At 41.9% G+C, this 27849-nt stretch overlaps 1 protein-coding gene across 7 annotated transcripts in view; it reads right to left on the bottom strand.

The window, feature by feature from the left end:
* Nucleotides 1–27849, bottom strand: part of FYN (FYN proto-oncogene, Src family tyrosine kinase) — a 213330-nt gene that overhangs the window by 178208 nt on the left and 7273 nt on the right. For all 7 annotated transcript variants that reach the window (XM_036318356.1, XM_036318357.1, XM_036318354.1 and 4 more), the window contains exon 2: nucleotides 3187–3226. The gene's annotated coding sequence lies outside the window, so the exon portion shown is untranslated. The remainder of the gene's footprint in view (nucleotides 1–3186; nucleotides 3227–27849) is intronic.

Genomic DNA, 27849 nt, shown 5'->3' with positions numbered 1-27849 from the left:
AACTTGCTTTCATTGGCTCCCATTGCCCCTTAATTTGGTCATGTGCCATTCATTCATGCCTGAAGTCAACCTTTTAAGAAGGCAGGCTAGGAGCCAGGCACTATGCTTAGCACATGTAAGGATTTAGTCCTGACAAAGCTTACAGTTCAATAGAGAACACAGATAATTCACAGTTATTGTACAAACAACTATACAACAATGATAGATATGAAGAAGTGGAAGGTGGTAGGGCAACTCTATGCAGATAGGGAGGGGGAGTGTCAAGGAAGGCCTCTCTAGAAAGTAACATTGCTTTTTTAATTATTTACTCATAAAACTTTTTAAAAAATATTATACAAATATATTGTCTCAAATATTATAGCAATTCCAAGGTAAGATAGGGCAGGGGAAAGAGAAATCTGTTACTTCTGTTACTATGGTGCCTTGAGCAACTAACGGTAAGGGACATGGTTCCCTCACAAGATTATTACAACGGTCAAGTGTGACACATGTAAAGTACTCAGTATGTAGTGGAAGTCCAATAAACTATAGACAATAATTAATAATTACACAATTTATGATTTATGTTTGACTTTGGCATGTCAAAATAAAGCCAACTTTCCATTCAGTTCTGTCTTTACAAAAATATTCAACTGAAAGAGAAAATTCAAAATTCCATTAAAAATACACACTATGACTTCTGTGACTTTTTTCACTTGGACTGTCCAATTGTCATCATTTTGTTGTACAATGGCAGATATATAAACAGAGAAAAAAGAACAGTTGACACATCTCTGCTCAACAGTACTACCAATATTAGAAAAAAATTATGGAATTGGAGCTTTTGAAGTAGAGCTTTTAAAACAGCAAACTCCCATAGGGCAGTTAACCACTCTACTGAGAGGGTGTAGGCAGAGCCCTTCAGAGGCGGTTCAAATTCACACAGCCCAAGAAGCATTTCCCACCCCATTTATAGCTTCTCTCATTCCAAATTCCCTCAATACTTACAAACACACAACCCACATGACAGGGCTGGTCACACCGCTCATTCCCTCATTAGACACTCACTGTACCTCCAGGTACAAAACACAAGCCTGTGCCTTCAAGGAGCTGCCAACCTGTGGTGGGCCTTACTAAGCATTCTTCAGACTGGTGGCTAACAGTCTTTTATCCTTTTTGGCACAAAGCCCAAATCAGAAAAACCAAAAACTATGTGTGGTTTGTGTTTTTTAAGTTAAAAAATGAAGAACTTTACTTGGTCCTAGAAAAGAGACCACTTTACTCATGAGAAAAATGAGGCCCAGAGAAGAGAAAAGATTTGCATAAGGTCTCAGAGCAAGTGAACAGCAGAGCTGAAGCAAGAATTTAATTCATTCCACTCAGGGCTTCCCATCCCATTTACTGAGCGCTCCTGTCTGCCAGGCGTTGGGTTGTACAGGGAATGCAAGGTAATGGGCCCGCCTCCTGCATCAATTGGACCTCCCCCGCTCATGGTTACAGGATTCACCTCAGCCTAAGCTGCACCAGGCATGACACACCCTGCAGCCTGGAGCTGCATCAGGCATTTCCTGGACTGCTCTGGCAGAGGTTCCAGCTGTTCTGTGCTACACCAACCTGAGGTGGCTCCTGACACCCAAAGGCTCCAGCCTGCTGTGAGTCTGGCCTGGCCCAGGATGGACACAATGCTTACCCCTCCTTCCCCAGAGGCAGTGCCTTTGCCAACCTGGGCTTCCACAGCCAAAACCTCAATGCACAGGGATTCTAAAAAGGCTCCCCCCCCGCCTAGCTTTGATTAGAGCCTTTTTATTTTCCCGAGTGCCCTTGGTTTGTCTGAGCTATATGACTGAAGTAGATCACAGACCACTCTGCAGGAGCTAGGGGGTTGCATGGGGCAAAGGTCAAGGAATGCTCATAATTGTTCTAGAAGGGGTTTTCAAATAGTACACTTCCTCAACTTAAAGGCAGAATGTCTGCATATGGAATAGTGCTGGTTCAGGGAGAAGAATCTCTCTTCCACCCAAATTCAAAATGAGAAATAACCCCAAGGCATTCTCAGATGATGAAGGGGCAGCCCCTGAGTGGCCAGGAAATCAAGGAATGCAACTCGGAACTGCTGATAAATTACACCCAAGGCAACAGAACTGTGCAGTGGAGCTTGGGGCAGAAAAGGATCCTATAGGTGGCTAGTGAGTCTTAAATCCTGCCTTTTATGGGAACCCAAAGCACCTGGAAGATGAGAGAGACGTACAAGCAGAGGAGATGGCAAACATTCACAGAATGAATGCATACATGGTTCTTTCACACAATCTCTCCACCAAAGAGCTTCTCTAGATGGCCCAGCCCTCAGTCTGAGCTTCCAGAGCCCCTCTGCACAGCTTTAGCACACTGTATAATAATTACCTGAGCACTCATCTGTCACAGTCATATCTGTCTAATAGAGTCCAGCATGGTGTCTGCACCAGTGAGCACCAAAAAATGGTAAGTGAATGAAAGATGACCCTGTTACACAGTGCTTTTATTTATTTTTATTTTTAAAATATATTTTTACTTGATTTCAGAGAGGAAGGGAGAGGGAGGGAAAGATAGAAACATCAATGATGAGAGAGAATCATTGATTGGCTGCCTCCTGCACACCCTACACTGGGGATCAAGCCTGCAACCTGGGCATGTGTCCCACACTGGAATCGAACCGTGACCTCCTGGTTCACGCTCAACCACTGAGCCACACCCTCCAGGTGAGTGCTTTTAATTCAAAGGTGCAAGTAGGGACAGAGGTAAGCAGTAGCCATCTGAGGCTGGAGAAAAACAACAGTGAACGGACTAAAGAGGACTTCCCTTAATCAGTTTGAGGAAGAGTGCTACCCATCCCACACCAAGCCTGAAGACTCACCAGCCACAGGACAACTGATCCATTCTATTACTAGGATGAGGAGACATATATAATAGCTAAAACATATGTTCTCATACTTAGCAAAATTGAGTATTACAACTCAACTTTGGGAAAGGGGAAACGAGCAGGTTCACCTAAGTGAGCTAAGACTTGCTATTTCGTATACCAGCTCCATCTCCAACTCTACCTCTCTCTCAGAAACCTATAGACTCAGAGTCACAATCCCAAGTTCAAAGTGGACCAAGTCTTGAGTTCCAATAGGAAACCCTTTTTCATTTATAAGGTATATACTCTCAGTATGAAACTTGTCAACTTACTTTTTCCACGTCTAGATCAGCATCCTGCTTCTTCAAAAAACTGTAGAAGAAAAAAAAGAGACATCAAAAGAGAGCTGAGCACTTTGCCTGTTAAACCACCCACAAAACACGACCATAAAATTTCCATTTGCTACAGAAAATCATTTTGCCCACAATTTTTTTCTTGTTCACACAATTGTTGCAAAGTCATAGTTGCCACAAACACCTGCCTGAAACTGCAAAGAACTGGTCCTGTACCACCAAAAGAAGCTAGCATTAGATTTTAACTTTCAAAAGCCAGGAAAGATAAGAATAGAGGTCTTAAATGAGTACACACACATACAAATACACTTTCTTCAGGGTATTTACAAGTCATCCATAGTTGGAACACACTAAAAGTGAGTTTTTGAGTTTTCTATGGTCTTGTTCAACGTACCTCTTGGCTTAAATCTCCCCCAACCCCAAGTACATATCTGTCTCACTTCCTGACTGTGGGTGGGCCTCACTGTCAAAACAACCTTCTTGAGATAACCCCCATTTCTCATTAGCTGGGGTTCCCCCTCTCTGGGAGGCTTGCCAACTCTTCAGCCTGTACCAACCTGCCATGGAATGCTAGCTCCAGGATTACCTTAGAACCTCATGCCAAGGCCCTGGCAAAGCTAAGTGCTAATTCTGACGGCACCCATGCCCACTTCACATTAATCTTTAAAGTGCTAGCAGGGGGGTGGCAGATTTCCAGTTTGCTCATACACTCTGTCTACAACCTGCCAATAGTATAGTACCTCATTTTTTTTTGCAATTTTAGCTGTTTAAACAAAAATGTCAGTATTAGTAAGGTGTCTAAAGAGAACAATAAAAATGGTTGAATGGAATTGTGTTGACAATAATATGTTTAGGGCAGAAAGTGAAAGGTTTGAGGAATCTGAAAAACAAGAAAAAACAGAAGCAATTTTTCCTGTCTTAGTAGACTCAAACTCTGCTAAATATGATTCTTTGCTTCTTTCTTCTTGGTCCATGGTTTCAAACACCCCCATCATAAATTACTATCCCCATCAAAAGCATCCCCCCACATATACAAAAGAGAATTTTTGTGCTGTTTCAAAGGATGCATAATTAACAGTAGTATCTTTGTTTTGTTTAATCAAAGATGACTCAGAATGTAGGGGGGGAAATGACCATAGGGAAGAGAATTAAAAACTCATATATTGTCTTTTGCAGATGGGCATTCAAATCATGAACTCACTGCAGACATGCAAGAGAACTAGCAAAGAGGCTGGAGGGAGAGAATGTGCTAATGAGCATGCCATGACAGCCTGTACCTTAGCAACCCATGTCACTCCATCTCTTTATTGCTCCTGAGACACGCTGTCCTGTCCTAACCAAGGAGATGTCACCAGGCAATATATGCCTTTTCTTCTGGCTAACCCACTGGGAACTAGGTGTTGCCAAGCTGTAAAAAAAAAAAAAAAATGGGAATTCTCTCTGTCCAGAAATATTAACTGGTCTCCCGATAACTAGAACAGAGTAATACAGTACTATGAGAACTTTTCTCCAAAGGGAACAGATATACAGAGAAAGTCTGACTTCCATTCTTGCACACTTCCACAGAGATTTAGGAAGGTTGTCATTCTGATTTGTAGAACAAAATTTTCTATTTGGAAGGTGAAATATTTCTTCACTGGCCACAGAAAGAGCAGCTGGAGAATCATTACCCCTTTCCAAAGTATTGGGGGAACTTAACATCTCTCATACATGCAGCATAACTGCAACCACACAGGATGCCCAATTCAACAACAGGCTGTGAAAGAATGAGCCTTCACTTCAAGGCACTTTAGCGAACAGTAACAAAAGGAAAACTGGAAAACCGTTTGGAGCTGCTGGCTCGCCACTGCACAAGGAATCTTACCCATATATGTATATACAGCATCATTTGATTCTGTTTCTGGCTTGCTAAACAGATGGAATTAATGAACAAAAACAATATATATATACACATCATTCTGCAGCCATAAACCAGAAGGATGTCACAGCTTTAACTTCCAGACTCCCAGCAAGCACATGTGACCTTAGATATTTTTAGGCACTGGCTCCATTGTTTCAAAGAGTGTAGGGATGGATGAAACAGAATTGCCTAAAAGTAAAATTCATATGGCAACCTCATCTAGAATGAAGAGTGGCATTTGTTTTAAAAACCAGGTATATCTTTCTTAAATAAAGGTTGTGTTTCTGAAAAGTTGGGAATAAATAAATTTTGGTCATGAAGTGTTTCAAGTGAAAAGAGGTATATTTAAATGACTCCTACATTTTAAAAAATAATTTTTAAGAAATTGAGCGATTAGTCCTCAACTTTATCTTTATTTGAAATCTAGATGGTCAGAATATTCAAGTTTTAAGCTTCCAAGGCTTACGGCAAGATAGGCCTCCTCCACTCCCATATGTGTGTGTGTACAGATACAGATGTGCATATTTAGTTATACAGGCATTAAAAATAGTTGACTATGTAATCAATTGTGAGATTGTGTGCATTTTCCATGCTTTTGTTTTTTCTGCTGATGTGGTGCTGATGTTTTGCTTGAGAAACCTAACTGAAGTGACGAAGATTCCTCAGGTTAAAAGCTGATGCATAAACGTTGCAGATTTGTGATCTACTGCAGGAATAGATGCCAAAGGACAAGGCCCTGGCCAGAAAAGAACTACCGTAGTACCCCCTTATACATGGTTTCACTTTCCGAGGTTTCAGTTGCCTCCAGTACTGAAATACTAGATGGAACATTACAGAAAAAAAACACACCAATTCATAAGTTTTAAATTGTGCATAATTCTGAGAAACCTATGAAATCTTGCTCCATCTAGCCTGAGATGTGAATCATCTCTTTGTCCAGCATATCCATGCTATATACATTCCCCGCCTGTTCGTCACTTAGTAGCAACCTCAGTTATTAGATCGACAGTGCTTATATTCAAGTAATCTGTATTTTACTTAATAATAACCCCAAAGCGCAAGAGTAGTGGTGCTGGCAATTCAAATATGTAAAAGAGAAGAAGTAAAGTGTAGTATGCATAGGAAGAAACAGCATATATGGGGTGGTTCCGGCACCCATTGGGGCTCTTGGAATGTATCCCCTGAAGATAAAGGGGGGCTACTGTATTCCTAACTATTTAGATCACATCGAATCCTCCATCTTTGGAAGAATATAGAAAGGTTTTTATTTTTAGAGAAAAATCTGAAAATAAAACTGAGAAACCCTCAACTTTGAGCTCACTCTTAATATGACCATCCCTCCAACCTCCACCACTCCCATATTTCCAAATGCCTAGGGAACATCTCCAATAGGTACCTACCAAAGGCACCTTATGACTGGACAGGGCAGGCAAAGGGATAAAGAGATCGTGAAAGAGGTGTCAGCCACATGTTCAGAGAACGGCGAGAGGCTTGGTAATGCTACCTGATCGAGAGACGGGTAACAGGATGGTGGCGGGCTGGTGGGAGAAAGGCCGTAAACTAAGGTAGAGACCAGATCATGAGAGGCAGCATATGTCAGCTAAGAAGTCAGCCAGATAGGAGAACATTTTTGCTACCTCTGACCAGGTATTTTCAACCTGCCTCTATCCCAGGAAGAGGCAGAAAAATAGATGCAGCCCCAGCATATTCCTGGACTTAGCATCATCATGTCAATCTCACTAACCCTGCTGGGTTAGTATAATTTTCTCCTAATTGGTCTTCAGGGTCCAGGACAAAAATCACCTTTTCACTCTTGTTTCCTTTGGTCCCACTTCTATGCAGAACTAGATCTCCTCTCCTCTGTTCTTACAGCACTTTATTCACTACCTGTTTCACGGTCTCCCCTGCTTGAATGCCAGCCCATCTGTCGCCAGGACACACTGAGCACTGTGCCTCCACACAACTGGTGCCATCTCTGCTGGTGGCGGGGTGAGGGTGATGAGGGGCCATGACAGAGTAACTAATGAAGAAATAACTGACAGAAAGGAAAGGAGTGAAACTGCACTAAATCACGCCCACCCCATTCACCCCTGCATGTAGGAGAAGGGGTGCATGTTGGAAGAAAGGGTATATCCACAAAGCACACACAGCATATCCATAACCAGAAGACAATCTTGTCTTTCAATTTAGTCCTGTGTCTTTAGATATAATTAGACAACAATGACCCAATCTGGAGAGTCTGCTGTTATAGTATTTTTAATATTCTCCAGTGTTTCCTGTTTTATTTTTAAAATGTGACTGAGAAACTGAGATTCAATACATTAGGGTCACAGTCACGTCTCATATGTGATGAAGGAGATTGAAGGGTGCCACGATGAATCCAAGAGTAGAATCACGGTCTGAATTTTGTTTAATTATTTTAAGAAAAAAAAGACTGAGAGAGAAATGAGGTATACTTTTCTCTTGCCACAGATCTTCTCTATTCCCAATTCAACCCTTTTCACTACTTGCAAAAGATTTAAGATATTCACTAACCTGCCAAAAAACATCTGCACATTTCTAGACATATCCTCACACATTCACATCTGAATGGCTTCTTTCTGCTCCAACGATCATGGCTCTATTCAATCAAAATTTAAGTGAGATCTTCAGAACTGTACGTGGCGTGATGTCAGTGGCGACTGAGGATAAAATAGTCATTTGATAGCAACTTCTATATAAAGCGTGTCAACGGAGGCAGTGTTCCTTCAGTTATTCTTAACTTAGGACCTAAGGCACAAAAAAGACCAGGCAGGGCCAGACTCTGCCCCAATTCCAAAGAAAGCTGGGATACACACAGAGTGCACACAGAAGCTCCTCAATGTTCTCTGGCGCGGGGTGGCCCCTGGCTCCCAGCCTGAAGCCCAGGAACAGGCCCATTCTCACAGTGGCCGCCCAGATGCCTCCACAGCTGCACAGACACGAAGTGCAGTGTATGGGACCAGCCACGCTCAGGGGCGCCACAATCTCCTGTGTGTCTGACAGTTGGGGCAGGCCTCAGAGACAGGACCCAGCTCAGAGAAGGCCCTTTGTTGTGGGGTATTCCTCATGGCCCTGTTTCCCTAGGAAAAATGCATTTTCCTCTAGCCATTCCTTCTGGGCCTAGGCTAACTCATTATCCTGTGTCCCCCTGCACAAACGAACCTTCTAACTGGGCCCGAGATGGCAGCAGCTGAAACCTCTCATCCCATCTCACTCGCCCGCCCCTGGTAACGGTGCAGTGAGGGATAAGTGCACATTCAAAATGGGGCGGGGCCCAGAGCAGTGACAAAGTTGGTAACAAGTCGATGCCACCCACCGGAATCTTCAGCACACTGACATGGTGCCAAGGCAATTCCAAGGAAAGGGTCTAGTCTAGAAGAGGACAGCAAAGATGACCGGGGAACATCCCGAGTCCCCACACTGGGAGGACATCACCGGGCTCGGCCAATGTTGTATAAACTTTGTCCTACCGCCTTGTTTTTACTTCTTGTCTGTAAATATTCATTTACCTCACTGGAAAGGTAACATATGCTCATTGAAAATCTGCACCCCTAGTAAGACACTGGAGCTTTTCCCTGTTGGCCAGTTTTCTATACACAAAGAAGTGGTCACACTTGCTTGCAGTACCCCCATCTTGCACATCACACCTGGCAGCACATACTAGTACAAATTGACTTCTGATAGAAGCGAAGCAAACAAGAGTAGGAAGCACCCCAAATATGACAATGTATGTACCCTATCAATTAACTGCATGACCTTTTGCTATTAGTAACGTGCAAAACATAGGCTTTACCACCTAAGGGTGCCTCTTACCACTGAACTATAAATTCTCACCACTGACTTATAAATTCTGTGTTTTAAAACACAGAATTCTGGTCCACAGCCAGGGAGGGAGCAGTTGGTTTGGAAACCAAGTTCCAACCCTAGCTATTTATCTGCTCTGTGAATGAGTGGAGGGAAGCGGGTGCAGCAAGAGATATTAAAACACCCACAGGGCCAGGCCAGCAGGTAGAATAAACGATGGAGCTGATGGTCCTCCCCATCGCAAGAAGACAGCTGCTATGCTGCTTGGGTAGGCTGTTGTCAGGAGAGAATACAGGCTTAGTTTTGCCAGAACTTCCAATATTTTCAAGAGAAGCTAGAAATATCAGTTTTTATACAAAACTGTGCAATTTTAAAGTTCTAGTTTACATTTCTTTAAATGCACCATGTGGCCCAAACAAACATAAATGAGGGTATTATCCACCCTATAGACTGAATGGTTTGCTACTACTTTATAAGTTGTAAGATCCATTCCATGGTTTCTCTTTCTTTTAAATAGGACATTGACTGCTATCTGCCCTCCACTCGGGGTTTATTTAAAAGCACAGAAGGGGTTTTATTATCATATAACAAAATAATCCAAGTACATTCAGAAGTAAAAAGCAGCGTAACATGATCTGACACCCCCCCCCCCCGCCTCTTTTTAAATCACAATTTATATAAATGTTCATACATGGACTTGACATTTGGTAGAATTATTTGAAATATGTACTCAGGCATGTTAGCTTCTAAATAAACAAAAGAGGAAAACTGTAATATCCTTAGAGGATGAGGGTGTGACCAACTGGTTCAAGTGGTGGGGCGAAAGCCTGGCTGGAATAGCTCTAATTTTTTAAACAAACGCTGTGTAGAGACAGGTAATGTAGATAATACCTCTCTGGAAGCACTGCCACAGAGGGCAGTGGGGAAGTGGGGTGGTTGCCAGAAGAGAATGCAATGAAGGTGAAGATAATATATTTTAAAAATTGATGGAATTCTAAATGTTTGTATGTTGATGGAATACATCCTGTTAAAGCAAACAAACAAATATAAGTACCAACTGAAGGAAATAGTGTCTGCAAAATACTGGACAGTGTGGGGTGCAGTAAAAATTGTATTAGTAAGCATTAAGAAGCCAAGATCTAGTAACACAGGTTTTTCCTACACAAGAAGTCAGAAAAAAAGAGAAAAAATCTTTACTATAACACACATTGCCCCACATTTTATACTGTGCCATTTCCGTATTTGTCCTTTTTAGCCTACTTCTAGCACAGTCTCTCTTTGCTAAAATACATTAGTTGCCATGGAAACGATGTTACAGTGTGTGAAACCATTTACTGTCCTTGAAAAGGCATTCATGATAAAACTGAACAGTGGTATGTTTTAAAAAAAAAGAGAGATCCAACAGAAAGCAGTTGTGTAAGAACACGAGATCTCAAAATCATGACTTCAAAGTATTCCTCTACCACCAATATCATATTCCCAGTTTTGCCCACACCAATCAGAGAAGCATTTTCCTCCTCCTGTACACCAAGTGGTACCTAATCTCTGACCTGTTAGGGAAAACAATAGAGTCCCTATAATTCACACTTACCTCCCCATTAGGGAGGGGCTGGGAGACTACAGAATCAGAATGGCTTGTAGGCTTGACAACACCTCCGTTATTGGGGATGATTTAATCCTGATACATTCTGCTGTCCAACTTTGTTATTAGAGATAGAAATGATATTTAGGACATAGAGATTTGGACTTGAATTTCCTTAAAGCCATAGATTAGCAAGACACTTCCTTTCTTTTCTTTCATCAATTCGAAGTAAACCATGCTCATTCTTTTGAGAAAATATACTGAGCAGCTCTCATGTGAAATATTGGCAAAGAAAACTGAAGGAGAAGGCCCTTAACAACTTAAAATCCAGTGGGGCCAGGTGGATGAGGGTGGGAGCATGAAAAGCCTTCTGGGCCATAGTGAGGAGCTGGACTTTAAGTCACAGGAAGACAATGAAGGGTTTTACCCAGCAATGTGATCTCACATAGATATTTAAAAGCTCACCCAGCTGTTGTGGGAGTGGGATTGGAAGTCAACAGTAAAGGAAGGCAGAACAGTAATGTCATCAGAATAGTCCAGACAATAAAGGATGATGCAAAGGAGATGGAGAAACGTGATCTCTAACTAGGGTACCCTTACGCCTTGGCTTGTTTGTGGAAGTGCTAGCTTACACCTATTGTTCCAACAGCCAGTTGGATTAAGCATTTGTCCAGAGGTTTCATTTTTTAAACCAATATTATTAATAGTTGCATTAAAATGTACCACCATTGGTGCACATGCACTTCCAGCTTCTGCCATAGTCTTACTAGTGGGCGAGACAACTGCATGGAGAAGAGAATGTTCACCATAACATGTGATTAAGTCTGAAAGGTGACCAATGACAATCCATCTCCTTTTCTGTCCTTTCCAACCTTGGCTTAAGTAAACATCCCCTTTCAAGGACAACACACAAGATGCTCACCAATAAAACAAAAAGCACTTGGACATGAGCAGTTAAGGGCAGCCAACTCCTCCAACTGTCAAGTCTACCAGTCGCTGGATGCTACTGGCCAGCTGCGCTATGATCCATGCCGCAGCCTGAGATGTCCAAAATCACGAGGCAGAGGGACCAACAGGAATTATAGGAAGTTACAGGTTAGGTTTACATGAAATATTTGTGGGAAACAGGCCTTCTCAAGAATGGTGTGCATGCTTCTCACTATAGTGTTTTTGTCATTTATTGATAGTTATGCTATTTTACTCTGCAATATTTAATGAAAAATTGAATTTGTTTTTCAAGAAAAGTGATGATGAATGCTAACTGGCACAAAATGTTTACTGATATTTATTATCTACCATGGAAGCCATAGTGATGTCATTTACTAAATAAACCATAAGTCACACATCTGCTCTAACAGCAGCAGCAACTACTGGAAATGCTAACAGTAATTGTAAGTAGCACTGTGTCTGAGGATGACACGTTCTTAGAGCTCACTAATAGCACTCTAGGAAACCCGACTCTTCTTTTAGATCGAATGGCTGCTTTTCCAGGTTGATTCTGCCTATTTTTGAGTTCAGGTTTTTTGTGCTTATATGGAAAGTGAAGTGATAGCTTTAATGTGTTGATTTTATTAGCTGAAGGGAAACACTTAGCAAACAGTTAAGTGATTCCAGCTTTGTGTTAGTATTAACAGGTATTTTAAAAAGAAAAATTAATCAATTCTAATAATAGTTTTATTTTTTCTATTTCCTGAGAGCAAAATAAAGCGGTGGAGGTTCATCCTGTCACAGGTAAAACATCTCATGTTATTGTGAATGCTACTGTAACTTGTGAAAAGTTTAACACAAGAGATGAAATTTTTTGTGTACCATAAATACAAATGTGTGATGCTAAAAGCAGTTGCCCTTACTAAATAAAAAAAAAAGCCTATGGAGAAAAAGGTTACTTGGAATTGGGTATGGCATATGAACACCTCATAACTGCATTCAAACAAGTGGTTATAGCCTACCAAATGAAAAATATAGATGAAGAAATTGACAAGTTAGAAATATTGAACTACAAAATTTTTGTGGCAGTGTTCTGTGAATATTCAGCATGTTCGTACATGCCTTCTGTTTTACTGCCTGTCAGCATCAACCAGGTTTTAAAAATGTTTGAGAAATGTCTGAATCAATGTAGGTGTGTCGTAATGGTATGATAGATACATTCTATAAAGTTTGGGTGCATTCTGTGTCAAAACAGTTGAAATCTTTGTTCAAAGCAGTGACACTTTTGCTTCTAAAGCCTTTAGCCAATAGCAGTTATTAAAAAACAAGACTTGCTAATAGAAAGATGTTGAAATTTATCCCAAAGAAAGCAAAGGAGGAACAGAACACACTAAATTATGAGAACTCAAGTAGTGTCCAAGATTTAATTCTGAAATTGTATTATGTTTTGGAGTATCTCAACTTGTGGTGATCTTTTGATGGTGCTCCTAGTTTTTTGTTTTTGTTTTTTTAAATGTTTTTATTGATTTTTAGAGAACGAGGAAGGGAGAGGGAGAGATAAAGAGAAACACTGATAAAGAGAGCAATACATCGATAGACTGCCTGCTGCATGCCCCCTACCCGGGATCGAGCCCACAGCTGGGGCATGTATGTATCCTGACCAGGAATCGAACCTGCAACCTCTTGGTGCACGGGATGACGCCCAACCAACTGAACCAACACCAGCCATGGCGGTGCTCCCAGTTTTAATTAAATACATTTATATTCTGTACCAGAATGGAGTGAAATTATGAAGATCTATGATTTTGTGTCATCTAACTGTGATAAAAGAACTGAAAGGACAATAGGGGAACTTATTTTCATAAGTTTTGTCTTGTAAAAATACTGAGGGTAAAAGACCTGTGATAATATTTGGGCTAAAATATTTACAAATTTCAATATAAAAAAATTATTCTGAGAGAGGTCTCCACTTAGTAGAACTTGCTCTCAGCTGAAGTGTATCTGTAGAAAGAGCTACTTTCTCAGTTAAGAATATTATGACATAGACACAAATGCCAACTGAACATAGTAACAATTTCAAACATTAACTATAAAACACAACTTGGAAGATTACAGCAGCTCTATGAAAAAATAAAAAACCATTCTTCACAAAAAAGAACCAGTGACATGAATATTAGAGACATATGGCTAAAAAGCTGAGTAAGGTGAGTGAATATGTACCAAGAATAATTAGTATTATGTTCTTTTTAATGTCTAAAAAGTTCTTTTTTTGCTCTAATGTATATGGGCATGATTATAATTTTTAGAAATTTTATTTTTGAGATTTCAAATAAACCTATAAATACTATAAAATGATGTCGGTTAATAAATCAACATTTTAAAAATTCTATAATTTTAATTATTTTACTTTTTAAAATTTGTGGACACTATTACAGAAGTTCCCATTTTCCTCCCCTTTGTCCACTTCCACCAAACCCCTACTGCCCCCTCTTCCCTCTGGCCATCACCACACAGTTGTCTGTGTCTATGGGCTATTCATATATACAGGGTGTCCCCAAAAATGTATACACACACTTTGGATAATTAGAAAGGCATGTTTATTAAAATACATTTCATTTTCAAAATTGAGCTATCAGCTGTTAAAGTGTGTATACATTTGGGGGACACTCTGTATGTTCTTTAGCTAATCCCTTCACCTTCTTTCATCCAGCTCCCTCTCCTCCCTCCCCTCTGACAGCTGAGTGGCTCCTTTCAATAAATGTTATGGTCCCCCATCTCTAGCTCTCTTGGCTCCCACTGACAGATGAGGGAACATACGAAATGTATTTACCTTTTGAGAAGATGTGCTCAAAACATCACAGTAATTTTCTAGTAGGAAAATACATAGTAGGTATCCCAACAGGCAACATCCCACCTCACTCCACCCTGCCAAACTCATGCTTTTTTAAACAAGACTAAAGATTCCTCGTCCAAAATTACTAGGCACTTCAGGAAACAACAGGGTTGAAAACATCTTCTTAAATGCAATATCATCCTTGTATGAATGTCAAAGAGGAATGAAATGTACTTAAAAAGAGCTAACTGGTTTTTCCCCACCTCTCTCATTTGAGTGTTCTAGTAACTACTTATGAATTATACTTGAAAATGAATCCTTTCATAAACTCATGCTTTATTTAGTCCATGAGGATGGGAAAAAAAATGAAGAGCTTCTCCCCTCACAGTCAGAGACTACAATTCCTAGTATTCACCCTGATACCTTTAAAATATGGAATTGAAGGGTCACACCCAGTGAAAATTCTTGTCTCCAGCATCTCAGGATATTGATTAGAGAAAGGCCTGAAATTCTAACACTTTCCTCTGACTTGAGGCTCCATAGCAACTGAGGTCCTTCCTTCCAGGAAGGACTGCCTTTTACTAAATGAGGGAAGCCCAAATCCCCACTATATTTTGGAATATCTGGTGGACAACTCTGCTCCTCCAAAAGGCCCATCACCCCACTTCTTCTCCAAGATGAACTGACCATAGGGATGTTAACCCACAATTTACTTGCCGGGAGCCGGTCCATGCTTGCTGTTTCAAGGGACCTGGCATATATGGCATACTGTTCTTAATATGTTTGCTCACCTTCTTGGCACTATGTGTTTTAACCAAGGTCTCTGAGAAAGGTTGTTTCCCCAGGTAGGGATTTTCCCCTGAAGTTAGGGAGGGAATAAAACCTCTTAACTAAGTGCCAGGCGGGTAATTAATCACTTTAACTATGAACAATCATGCTTAAGCTACATAATCTTTACTCCCTGGAATGGAGATAAGAATCGCCCTAACCTATGAAATAGAGATTGCTAGGATTGGAATCAACTGGTATAAATACAGATGTAAGAAGACAGAACCTACCCAGACAGAAGAACTTCGCTGGAGAGAACATGGCAAAAGTTCCTGGACTGAACCTGACTACAGAAATTGGCAAGAGAACCTGACTAGAACCTGGTAACTGAACCTGGCTGGAGAACCTGGACAGAACCTGGCTGGAGAACCTAGCAAGAGAACATGGACACAGAACCTGGCTGGAGAACCTAGCGAGGGAACATGGCTACAGAACCTGGCTGGAGAACCTGGAGAACCTAGCAAGAGAACATGGACACAGAACCTGGCTGGAGATCCTAACCAGAACTTCGCTGGAGATCCAGACCAGAACTTGGCTGGAGATCCTGGCTAGAGATCCTGGCTAGGACAGCGATCAACTGAACGCTGTCTCCGTGTCATTCCTTCTTCGCCGACTCCGTCCACACCTTTGGGGACCCCTGGACCTGCTGGGGTTGGACCCCGGCATATGGCGCCCGAACAGGGACCCCTAGATAAGCGCCCCGCACTCGGGATGGATAGGACTCCACCGTAGGAAGAGGGTGGATAGTCTTCGCCGACTCCGTCCACACCTTTGGGAACCCCAGGAACAGGATTCCCCTAGGTAAGCCCCCCCCCCCCCATTGAGAACCCCACACTCAGGACGGATAGGACTCCACCAGGGTATTGCAGACCCCCCTATAGAGGATAAGTAGGGTAAGAAGGTGGATAGTACAGAACTTAGATTGAGAAGATGTACCATACTGAGTTCAAAGAAAGAAGACTCTGTATTGATTCTTAGATTGAGAAGATGTGCCATACTGAGTCCAAAGAAAGAAGACTCTGTATTGATCTTTAGATTAAGAAGATGTGCCATACTGAGTCTAAAGAAATAAGACTCTGTATTGATCTTTTAACACATATGCTTGCTAGCAGAGGAATTAAAGTTACTCCCAGTCAGATGGAACATTTTATACAAGAAATACGTCCATGCTTTTCTGAGGAAGGAAAGGTGCCCGAAAGGTAAATGTAGAGGCATGGGAGAAGGTAGGCCCAAGGAGCCTTATCCTTAACCCCACTGCAGCCTCTCCACCCCGGGAAAGTGCAGGATTGGCAAGCTCTCCCTGGGCTGATAGATCAGGACTCAGGTAATAGCGGAAAGCGCCAATCCTACTCTTAAAATGGATACAAGAGAGCATTTCAGGTTTTTCTTTTTAATGCATGCCTTTAAAAAATAAAAAAGGGGGAATTTGCCGGGAGCCGGTCCATGCTTGCTGTTTCAAGGGACCTGGTATATATGGCATACTGTTCTTAATATGTTTGCTCACCTTCTTGGCACTATGTGTTTTAACCAAGGTCTCTGAGAAAGGTTGTTTCCCCAGGTAGGGATTTTCCCCTGAAGTTAGGGAGGGAATAAAACCTCTTAACTAGTGCCAGGTGGGTAATTAATCACTTTAACTACGAACAATCATGCTTAAGCTACATAATCTTTACTCCCTGGAATGGAGATAAGAAACGCCCTAACCTTTGTAATAGAGATTGATAGGATTGAATCAACTGGTATAAATACAGTTGTAACAAGACAGCAAGACACAGAACTTAGAATACAGAACTTAGAACACAGAACTCAGAAGACAGAACCTACACAGAACACAGACAGAAGAACTTCGCTGGAGAGAACATGGCAAAAGATCCTGGACTGAACCTGACTACAGAAATTGGCAAGAGAACCTGACTAGAACCTGGTGACTGAACCTGGCTGGAGAACCTGGACAGAACCTGGCTGGAGAACCTAGCGAGGGAACTTGGCTACAGAACCTGGCTGGAGAGCCTAGAGAACCTGGCTGGAGAACCTAGCAAGACAACATGGATACAGAACCTGGCTGGAGATCCTAACCAGAACTTCGCTGGAGATCCAGACCAGAACTTGGCTGGAGATCCTGGCTAGAGATCCTGGCTAGGCTGCTGATCAACTGAACGCTGTCTCTGTGTCATTCCTTCTTCGCCGACTCCATCCACACCTTTGGGGACCCCTGGACCTGCTGGGGTTGGACCCCGGCATCTGGCGCCCGAACAGGGACCCCTAGTTAAGCGCCCCGCACTCGGGATGGATAGGACTCCACCATAGGAAGAGGGTGGATAGTCTTCGCCGACTCCGTCCACACCTTTGGGAACCCCTGGAACAGGATTCCCCTAGGTAAGCCCCCCCCATTGAGAACCCCCACATTCGGGATGGATAGGACTCCACCAGGGTGCTGCAAACCCCCCTATAGAGGATAAGTAGGGTAAGAAGGTGGATAGTACAGAACTTAGATTGAGAAGATGTGCCATACTGAGTCCAAAGAAAGAAGACTCTGTATTGATCTTTAGATTAAGAAGATGTGCCATACTGAGTCTAAAGAAATAAGACTCTGTATTGATCTTTTAACACATATGCTTGCTAGCAGAGGAATTAAGGTTACTCCCAGTCACACAGAACGTTTTATACAAGAAGTATGTCCATGCTTTTCTGAGGAAGGAAAGGTAAATGTAAAGGCATGGGAGAAGGTAGGCCCAAGGAGCCTTATCCTTAACCCCACTGCAGCCTTTCCACCCCGGGAAAGTGCAGGATTGGCAAGCTCTCCCTGGGCTGATAGATCAGGACTCAGGTAATAGCGGAAAGCGCCAATCCTACTCTTAAAATGGATACAAGAGAGCATTTCAGGGTTTTCTTTTTAATGCCTGCTTTTTAAAAAATAAAAAAGGGGGAATTTACCAGGAGCCAGTCCATCCTTGCTGTTTCAAAGGACCTGGCATATATGGCATACTGTTCTTAAAATGTTTGCTCACCTTCTTGGCACTATGTGTTTTAACCAAGGTCTCCTCTCTGAGAAAGGTTGTTTCCCCAGGTAGGGATTTTTTCCCTGAAGTCAGGGAGGGGATAAAACTCCTTAACTAAGTGCCAGGTGGGTAGTTAATCACTTTAACTACAAACAATCATGCTTAAGCTACATAATCTTTACTCCCTGGAATGGAGATAAGAAACGCCCTAACCTTTGTAATAGAGATTGATAGGATTGAATCAACTGGTATAAATACAGATGTAACAAGACAGCAAGAGTCAGAACTTAGAATACAGAACTTAGAACACAGAACGGAGAGACGGAACCTAGGCACAGAACCTACACAGAACATTCCCTAGAGACAGAAGAACTTCGCTGGAGAGAACATGGCAAAAGTTCCTGGACAGAAACTGGCCTCAGAACCTAGAGACAGAACCTAGCAAGAGAACATGGACACAGAACCTGGCTGGAGATCCTAACCAGAACTTCGCTGGAGATCCTGAACAGAACTTGGCTAGAGATCCTGGCTAGGCTGCTGAACAACTGAACACTGCCTCCGTGTCGTTCCTTCTTCGCCGACTCCGTCCACGCCTTTGGGAACCCCTGGACCTGCTGGGGTTGGACCCCGGCATTTACTCAAAGAAAAAAGCATACTAATAGTATGCAGCAGCAGCAGCATACTATTAAAACATACCTCAAATGCAGTGTGGCAGGTTTGAAATTTACACTCACTACTTAGCTGTATATACACTAAATATGTTACTTCATTTCTCTATAGTTGAATTCAACTTGATCATGATCATCGCATTTCTGCTTATGAAGAAAAAAAAAAAAACAATCTTGCTACTTCCAGATAACTTAATCTCTTCAGATTTAAAATTTGAGCTGCTTCAGGGCAATCAGTCAAATTTAATTAATCTCAAACTGCCTCTCAAGGCTGTGTTCATTTCTCTCTCCCTCCTTCCCCAGGGGAAAATTACAGACCACCACAGGATGGAGAGAGGACCTGGTCCAGGTGCTGCCCTGCAAGCCCCCACTGGTCTTGGGAGGTGCCATCCCTTTGTCTTTGAATGTTGGCCTGGCTCTGCTGATGGGACTGGTGGATATCTGCAGTCATGATTCCAGCCCGCCTTCAGCAGTGAGGCTGGCACAGTCCGTTCTGTGCCCTCTTTATTCTGACCCCAGGCCTCTCCCCGCCGGCTCTCTCAGCACCTCCACATCTAACTGAGGAGGCCTGCAGTGCTGCCAGGATTTCTCCTATGCCACATGCAGGCACAGGGGAACCAGGAGGGGACACCATCTCAGGGCCAGTTTCCACAAGGTGCTTTCCTTCAAGAGTTCCAGACAGGATGCAGGGTCCAAGCGCTGTCTGCATGCAGATTATCCTCCACCCACCTAGACAGGGGATTCCAGCCACCCATTCATTTCTCATCTCTAGTTTCATCCAAATCTCTACAAGCTCCATCCTCCAATCCAGAAAAGTATTTCCTGCCTCCTGCAGCCTCCCTCCTGCATGGCTGACTGTACAATATATACCAGGCCTTCTGAGATCTGGCTTCTTGGAATAATTTTTTTCTAACAAAGTCTGCCTCTTTTAAAGGAAAGCCTGGGCTAACTCTGATCTCTGAAACATGCTTCAAGTGCCTGTTTTGAAAGTCCACAACTGAACAATGTCTTCTTTGTTCTAGTCTATAGTCTGTTCTCTCCCTGAAGTAATAGAATCCTTAGCCTCCATGGGGGAGACTCCCAGGGCAACAAGAATTAGGAGGAAAGGAAAGTAAATTGAATACCAGTTCAAAATGTTAGCCCCAATAAATTGGCTGGTCATAATAAAAGGTCTCAGAGGTCCCAGAACACTCATTCAGGGTTTTTAAAATGTGCCACATAAAACCAGACATTCTTCTGGAAGACACCATTTATACCTATTTAAATCAAGGACTAAAGGGGCCTATGCCTTTCAGTTTCTTGAATTCTTTATATCTAATGTCCTAAATTTCTGTTTTGTTCAGTGGAAATCCATTCAACAAGAAGTGACCCTTGCTCACTATCATTTTGGATCTCTCCAATTCTATGGGTTCCCTCTTCCTAGGACCTTCTTACCTCTGTCTCTCCTCCTCCACACCTGCTATGTTTACTCATCACATTCCTAAACTTCAGAGCCTTCCTTACCTTAGCCATCATCCCAAATCCAGCTCAAATCCCTATTCAACCTGAACCTACCTTCAGCTGATTCAATTGATATGTTCTCTAGTCTCTTAGAACATCCTCCTCACAAGACCATTTAAACCAATTCTCAACTCTAGGTCACCCCCAAAGTCAGATTTTCCACTCCAACATGATAACTTTCAGGCAAAGTCACAAAACTGGGCTAAATAGAACCATCAAAAATACCTACAGATTCCAATGGGACCTTATAATTTCTCTGTAATACCTTCTATCTATTTATTAACAGATTATCCTATATTTTTGTTACTCTGGAGTTTTTCTGCATTCTCCAAGCCTCCCTCCCATCTCTAAATCTGTGACCCTCAGATGATGGCTTAGCCTCTAATTTTACTGAAAAGGTTCAAGAAACTCCACACCTTCAAACTTCTTTCTTTTCACATAAAAATGTCACTGTATCTTCATCTATCTCAGAGTGATAGTTACAAATCACACATAGAAAGTACTGGGCCTTCACTTTCAGCATTCAAACCTATAAATACCTTTCTCTTCTGTTATTTATCCCTCCAAGCTGATAATTTTTATCTCTCTGAGGGCTATCATGGATTGAATGATGTCCTCCTCCACCGCCCCCCCCCCCCCCCCCAAACCAAAAAATGTCCATCTGGAACCTGTGAGTGTGACCTTATTTGGAAAACGGGTCTTTAAAAATGTAATTAAGAACCTAGTGATGAGTTCATCTTGGATTAGGGTGGTTCCTAAATTCACTGACAAGTACCCTTATGAGAGGAGAATGCCATATGAAGATGGAGGCAGAAACTGTTGGTCTATAAGCCAAGGAAAGCCCAGGTTTTCCAGTAGCCACCAGATGCTAGGGAAGAGGCATGGAACAGTCTCTCTCAGAGCCTCTGGAAGGAACCAACCCTGTTAGCATCTTAATTTCAAGCTTTCTGGCTTCGATGTGAGAGTTTTTGTTGTTGTTTTAAGCCACCCAGTTGGGGAAAATTTGTTTTGGCAGCCACAGAAAACTAATGCAAAGACTCCTTCTATACTCACCATCATCTTGCCCATAACAACTCTTCGTTGATTCCTTTCCATCCATTATCCCCTCTATTTCCAGCCTTACCAACATCACTCTCTTTAGGGAATAATTTCCATATGTTCTAGCTCATTCAGGAGACACTGAGAGTGCAGTTAGGTGTTCTGCTGGGAGACACGGAGCAGGGCTCTTGCCACAGCAGCAGTTCTGGATCTCAAGTGCACAGGAGTGCTACTGTGGGGATAGAGGCCAGGATGCTTCATCCCTGGAAACAGACTCTGTCACATCTGGGGAAGTGAGGTCAGGGAAGGCAATGGGGCTTGCCTTGGGCCTCCCATACTGGACTCTCCCCATGTGACCAAGGTACAATCAGAGAATGTTAGGGGCTACAGTTTTCCAAGTACCAATCCCCCTTATATCACACCCAGCTATAAACTAACCAGAACTTCCCAGGAATTACTGGCACCCACAGAGGCATCTGGTTTTGCTCCTTATACCACAGTCCTTAGAGGTTCTTCCCAGACACACCTCACCGGCTTTTACTAGCAATTCTTGACCTCTTAGCATTCTAAAATCAAGAATCAGTTGAATAATGACTGTAAGACAGTGAGAATTGTATGGTTAACCACACTAGTATGAAAAGGGTGTGGTACGGCACATAATCTATGCTTTGAACCCAACTTGAAGATAGGACTAGGATTTGAGATCACTGCATTTCAACTTAAGGACGTGTAATATGAGGTGGAACCTAAAACATTATGCACAACCAAAATATGGGTTATAAACATGACTCTGAGGATCTATCAGTGCAGAGGACCCAATGTATTATCTACAAGAAGAAAATTTATTCAAGATGCATCTCATTCTACAAGTACTGAAAATACTTGAGAAACATCCCAGTTTGCACAGTTCAGTATTACACTGAGCACAAAGCAAATTAAATGAGGTGAGCTTCTAGCCTTCTAGTAGCTTGCTCCTGAAAATGGACAATTTTGATGCTGACATGTACGAAAGTGAGTGAACATAAATAAACTGGAAAAAGTGGTGACATTACATGCCAGCCAAGGGCAAAAAGCATTTTGTCAGTAGCATGTGATCTCCTACGCTTAAGGCAGTGGTTGCGGCAATGGGCAGGAGGGTGGGAAAAGCACTGAAATCACAGATAGTGAATGGTTAAGGAAGGAAAAACAGTTCACCACTACTTCCCAAAGACCATAATGGTACCCCCTTGCCCATCTGGGCAGAGGTAGTTGGTCTCTACACCCTCAGAAAGTGTTCTTCTTGATCTCCACCCTTCAGATACATTAACTCTGGCATCCAGGTGAGGGCTGGGCAAGGGAAGCCATTAATGAGGAAACACAAAGGGCTATTCCCAAGTAGGTAAGAAGACCTTTAATGAGTGGCTGACAAACACTGCATATTGTGCTGCTGTGTCTTTTGTTACACATGTTACTTGAGTAGTGCCTCCCCTCAACCATGGAAAACATTTTATAAGGCTTATTTTCAATCATTCTTTTGAAGGATATATAAACAGAGACTGTGATATTTTGGGGGATATAGTGTGAAATAATTACTTTGTAGGACCTTAAGTATATGAGGGAACCCTCCCCTCCCCTGCTAAGGAGATTCTTCAAATGGTACTCCTACCAAGTGAAATAATGCATGGAGAGAAAGGCACTCCCACAGCCAAAGCTGGGTTTCTTATGGCTAAGGAATGCAGTTAAATGCTACTTTGAGAGGTCCAGAAATGGGCAGGTACATAAGAGGTGAATACCTGCCTTCTCTCATACCCCCAGGATACACTGGTGGTCCCTTTCCCATCACTCATTACTGTATTCTTCCAGTTTCCGCCAGATTTTGAAATATTCTGCATTTACTCTGGTCTTAGATGTTATTGTGCACTGGTGACTTCCTATTGTTTTTTGGTGAAAATCTTAATGAATGCCCGACAGCACAGGGCAAATAAGTAACTATTTCCTTGACCACCTTAAATTTTTAACAAAAAGCTCAATATTATAAACAAAAAAAATCTTTAAACATATACCATTCTGAAATACAATGATGGGTCCTAAAACAGTCTAGGACAATCACCAAACCTAAATCGTGTGGGTTGGTAGAAAGTGAATCTGGTGCCATCAGAAACTACAGAAACTCAATATCTGAGGAGATGCCAGCCTAGCTTCAGATGGCCGGAAACCAGCTATACATTCCAGTATCCTGCCCCAGGGCCTGTCTGAGTAAACATCTGCTGACTGTCTACACTATGAAAGACATCCTGCTACATGCTATAGGGGACCAAAAAAAAAAAAAAAAAAAAAGGAAACAGGGAGCAGCAAACAATATTTTTGCACACATGAAGCCAACAGTCTCTTGAGAAAACAGGACCCATAAATATATATTTCTAGGAAACCTAGATTTAGTCTAAACTAAGTTAATAACTGGATGTATAACCATGGGCAAGTCACAGAATTTCTTTACAGCTTGGATTCCTCACACCAGGAATTAACTAACAACATAAGGCATCACATATTCGGAGGTAACTGAGAGGCACAAATGTTCAATGCAAGAGAATGAGAAGACTAGGGGAATCTTCCCAGAGTTGGGCTTCCAATTGGACCTTGAAAAATGGATAGAATTCTGAGGGAAAGAAGGGTTAGGGAATTCCAAGAGGGAAAAATAAACCGCACAAAGGCTGGAACACATAATTCATATTAATGTTACAGCAGATTGACATCTGGCTAATCAAGTGTTAATGTCATGGTGAATGAGGTCAGCCAGGTATGACTAAGAATGTGTAGACAGTGGGAGGCATTGAATAACCAGTTAAGAAATTTGGTCTTTCTCTTATTCATTGGGTTGTTAATAAAGGAACAAGGCAAAAGAACCAATATCCAGTACCAGCCAGCACATCCATTTTCACATGGATCAAACCTCCTCACTCAATCTAGAAAATATAGGAGTAACAGCAGGAATTGTGTGTGTGTGTGTGAGTGTGTGTGTGTGTGTGTGTGTGTGTGTGTGTATGCGCACGCTTTGTTTTTTAGCAACTGGTATTGTTATTTGCAAATCGTGGGGGAGCCTAAAGGACATAACATATCAAGAGAATATAGATCAGGCAAAGGTATATATAGAGGACAGCCACAGAATTGACATTTTCAAGGAGACAATAATAAAAGATACATAATGACAGAATACTAGAGTTCACTGATATCTGAAAATAATGAGATGCTAGCTCTGTTCTAGGAGGTTAGACAATAAACTAGGCAACAAAAAAGTCAAACCCTCCAAACTCTGAGAGCAAACAAGAGAAATCAGCACTTTCCAAATTATCTTGTGTGCATGTGCCTAGCTATAGGCAACATATCACACAATTTCTAAAATAAAATTAACATCAAATTTTACAAGTGACAGTATTTAAAATTGTTATTGCTTTAAAATAGATACTACAATGTGTGGAAATGAAGGAACCTGTTCATATTTATTTGCCTTTTCAGTAGAATTTAAATTGGGCAGGATTTCACAGAAATCCAGATTCAGTAACTTTTTCTAGGGATCAGAGAAGAAAGGATTGGGAAAAGTGCCCTGGGCTTTGTTGTGAGAAAGGCAATCTGGATCATTTTTAATTTTCCATTAAAGTCCTGCTTTTCAGTATAAAGCAGATGGAGTCCTTATACGGCTCCACAAAAAAGCCTACTATTTTGGGGTACCTCAAAGATGGAAGCTCTGAAGAAAATAAAAGTGTTTAAATTCATCAGGTAATATCCCACCAGCACCTTCAAAAGGAGCAGGGACTTAGAAATCTTAGAAATACAAGGGAAGGGGTCTTTCTGTGATGGATTTCTGATCCCCAGCCTCCCCTGGGTGCTGCTCCCTCCGGCTCCAGCTGATCGATGATTCTCTGCCACTCCATGGCCTGCTCCCGTCACTGTGGTTGAGACTCACTACATTTGCTTCATTCCTCGTCTCTCAGCCATTCTCATATACAGACAAGATTTTGGGGTTCAACCTGCCAGCTCCATACTTACTAAATGAGAACAGGGTCTGGGAATATGCATTCTATAAGGTCCTCAGAGGATATTCATGCAACAATGACCCTAAAGCTCTTTCCTTATTATGAGCTGGTTCAATAGATTATTAGTTGTTGTACCAAGGCTGATGTTTACCGTGTGTGGACTATGAGGTACGGGGCGAGGTAGTTTATATTCTCATTTGAGAGACAGAACAAATTGAGTGTTAAAAGCACAGATTCTGGAGCCAGACTGATCGCCTGGGTTCAGATCCTAGCTCTGCTGCTTACTAGCTTGTGGCCCTGACTAAATCACTTAACCTCCATGCCTCAGTTTCCCCACCTGTTAAATGGGGATAATAATGGCAGTACCTCATCAAAAAGTGCTGGTTTTGTGATGGGAAAATCAAACCACGAAAAAGATACAATACCTGACTTACAAAGAGCCCCACAAGTAATAATAAAAAAGACAAGTGTCTGTCCACTCTCCTATCCAGCTGACTTCACTTTGTCAGACTGTGACAAGGGTGATAATGGGGCGGTAACCAAGTGCCATGGGAGCCCAAAGGGGGGACTTCCCAGAAGGTAAGCCTTGAATGGAGCCATCACAAGGAATGAGGTTTCTACAGGAGGTGAAGGTGCCTTTCTACCACCAACACTGAACACAGAAGGAAGTGCAACGCAAAGGCAAGGAGGCTTGAAAACAGGCAGGGAGTGAGCAACCACAGCTTTGGAACAAAAGCAAGCATGAGCTTAGGAGCCAGACCTGGCTTCTCTAGTAATTAGCTGTGTGACGATGGGCAAGTTACCTTTCTGAGCCTCAGTCTTCCCATCTGACCAATGGGGACAATAATACCTGCCTCACAGAGTTATGACTAAGTAAATTACTATAAGTAAAGCACTTAAGGCCTCTGGGGCTCAATAAAAATGGTAGGCATTATTATTTTTATGGTGTACTTAGAGAGGCATGAGCAGCTGTGGTGTCCATAGGCCAGAAATAAGTACCCTTCAGAAAAAGCCTTCTGAATTGAAATAACCAATGCGTTAAAATTTTCCCCAAAACTTACAGTTAACAGGCACTCAATACATATTTGCCCAAACAAAGTGGGTGTTGCTTGGGGTCACAGGTCTGTAAGGATGCTCTTGGCTTCCCGAGGATACCCGGGAAAAGGACCCAAATCTGTCTCACATTCGGAGTGAGGCAACGCAGGTCATTCTGGAAGCAGGCTCAGATGAATGGAAAATGCTCTCACCCAAATACTGCAACGCAGAGCCTTACAAACATTGTTAAAGTTTCATGAGTCAGTAAGCATTATCTTTTCTTCCCATGTTTTTATTGAGCCATAAATTCAGTTCAATTTATATCCTTCTAGGATTACTGTGTTCTAATCAAGTCCAGAGTGCCACTTATTCCTAAGTTATGTGTACTGCATGTCACCCAAGTCCATTTGGATAATACTGTTCAGGCTCCTCATGTGTTTTAGCAGCTAATAATTAGATTTGTTCAACTAGACACATTAAAAAAAGATTATATTCCCCTAAATAACCCAATCACCCGTTTTATAGGAACCAAGTGCATGAAAATCATAACGTGTGGGTGGTGGTGGATAGTTCCAACTTCATAGTTTATTCCACCTTTAGAAAATCCAACTCAAGTGATTTACACTATAAATAGGTTAAAATTCTGGTTATCTGACTAAAATAAAGAAACCCTTTTGCAGGGCTAACTTCAAAGTGCTTTTGTTTTCTATTCTCAAAAATAAGAAGGCTCTGCATTTCTTAAGAAAACTTGCTAAAAATGCTGTTTTCAAGCATACCATATAAATTAATTTCCTACATTTTCCCAATAACTCTATATATATATATATATATATATATATATATATATATATATATATATTTTATTGATTTTTTACAGAGAGGAAGGGAGAGAGATAGAGAGTTAGAAACATCGATGAGAGAGAAACATCGATCAGCTGCCTCCTGCACATCTCCTACTGGGGATATGCCTGCAACCAAGGTACATGCCCTTGACCGGAATCGAACCTGGGACCTTTCAGTCCGCAGACCGACGCTTTATCCACTGAGCCAAACTGGTTTTGGCTTCCCAATAACTCTTGATCCAGAATTGGCAATCACCCATATCCCTTTCTAAAATATTCAAAATTTCTTTTTATGCACACAATACATTTTCATCCTCCCTTCCCTAAAGGGGCCATATATGTTATATGTATGTATGTGTATATATGTAAATGTTTTGTATACACACACATACACTTTAACAACAGTAGCAAACACACAGCTTTTCCTGTGTGTGGGGTACTATTCTCAGTGCTTTATATTTATTAACTCATTGAATCCTAACAGCAAATATTTGAGGTAGACACCATTATCCCCATTTTAAAGGTGAAGAAAGGGAGGCATAGAGAAATTAGGTAACTTGATCCAGCTCACAGAGCTGGGAGGGACTGAACCAGAACCATACTCCAGGTATGGCCCTGGGCTGAAAGGCTTGAAATCTGGCTCTCAGTGGTAACTCTG

This window comes from Myotis myotis, unplaced genomic scaffold, assembly GCF_014108235.1.
Source record: "Myotis myotis isolate mMyoMyo1 unplaced genomic scaffold, mMyoMyo1.p scaffold_m19_p_7, whole genome shotgun sequence".
In the NCBI taxonomy this organism is placed as follows: domain Eukaryota; kingdom Metazoa; phylum Chordata; class Mammalia; order Chiroptera; family Vespertilionidae; genus Myotis; species Myotis myotis.
The sequence above is the reverse complement of the archived record's forward strand: the minus strand, read 5'-3'. Positions and strand labels throughout refer to the sequence as shown.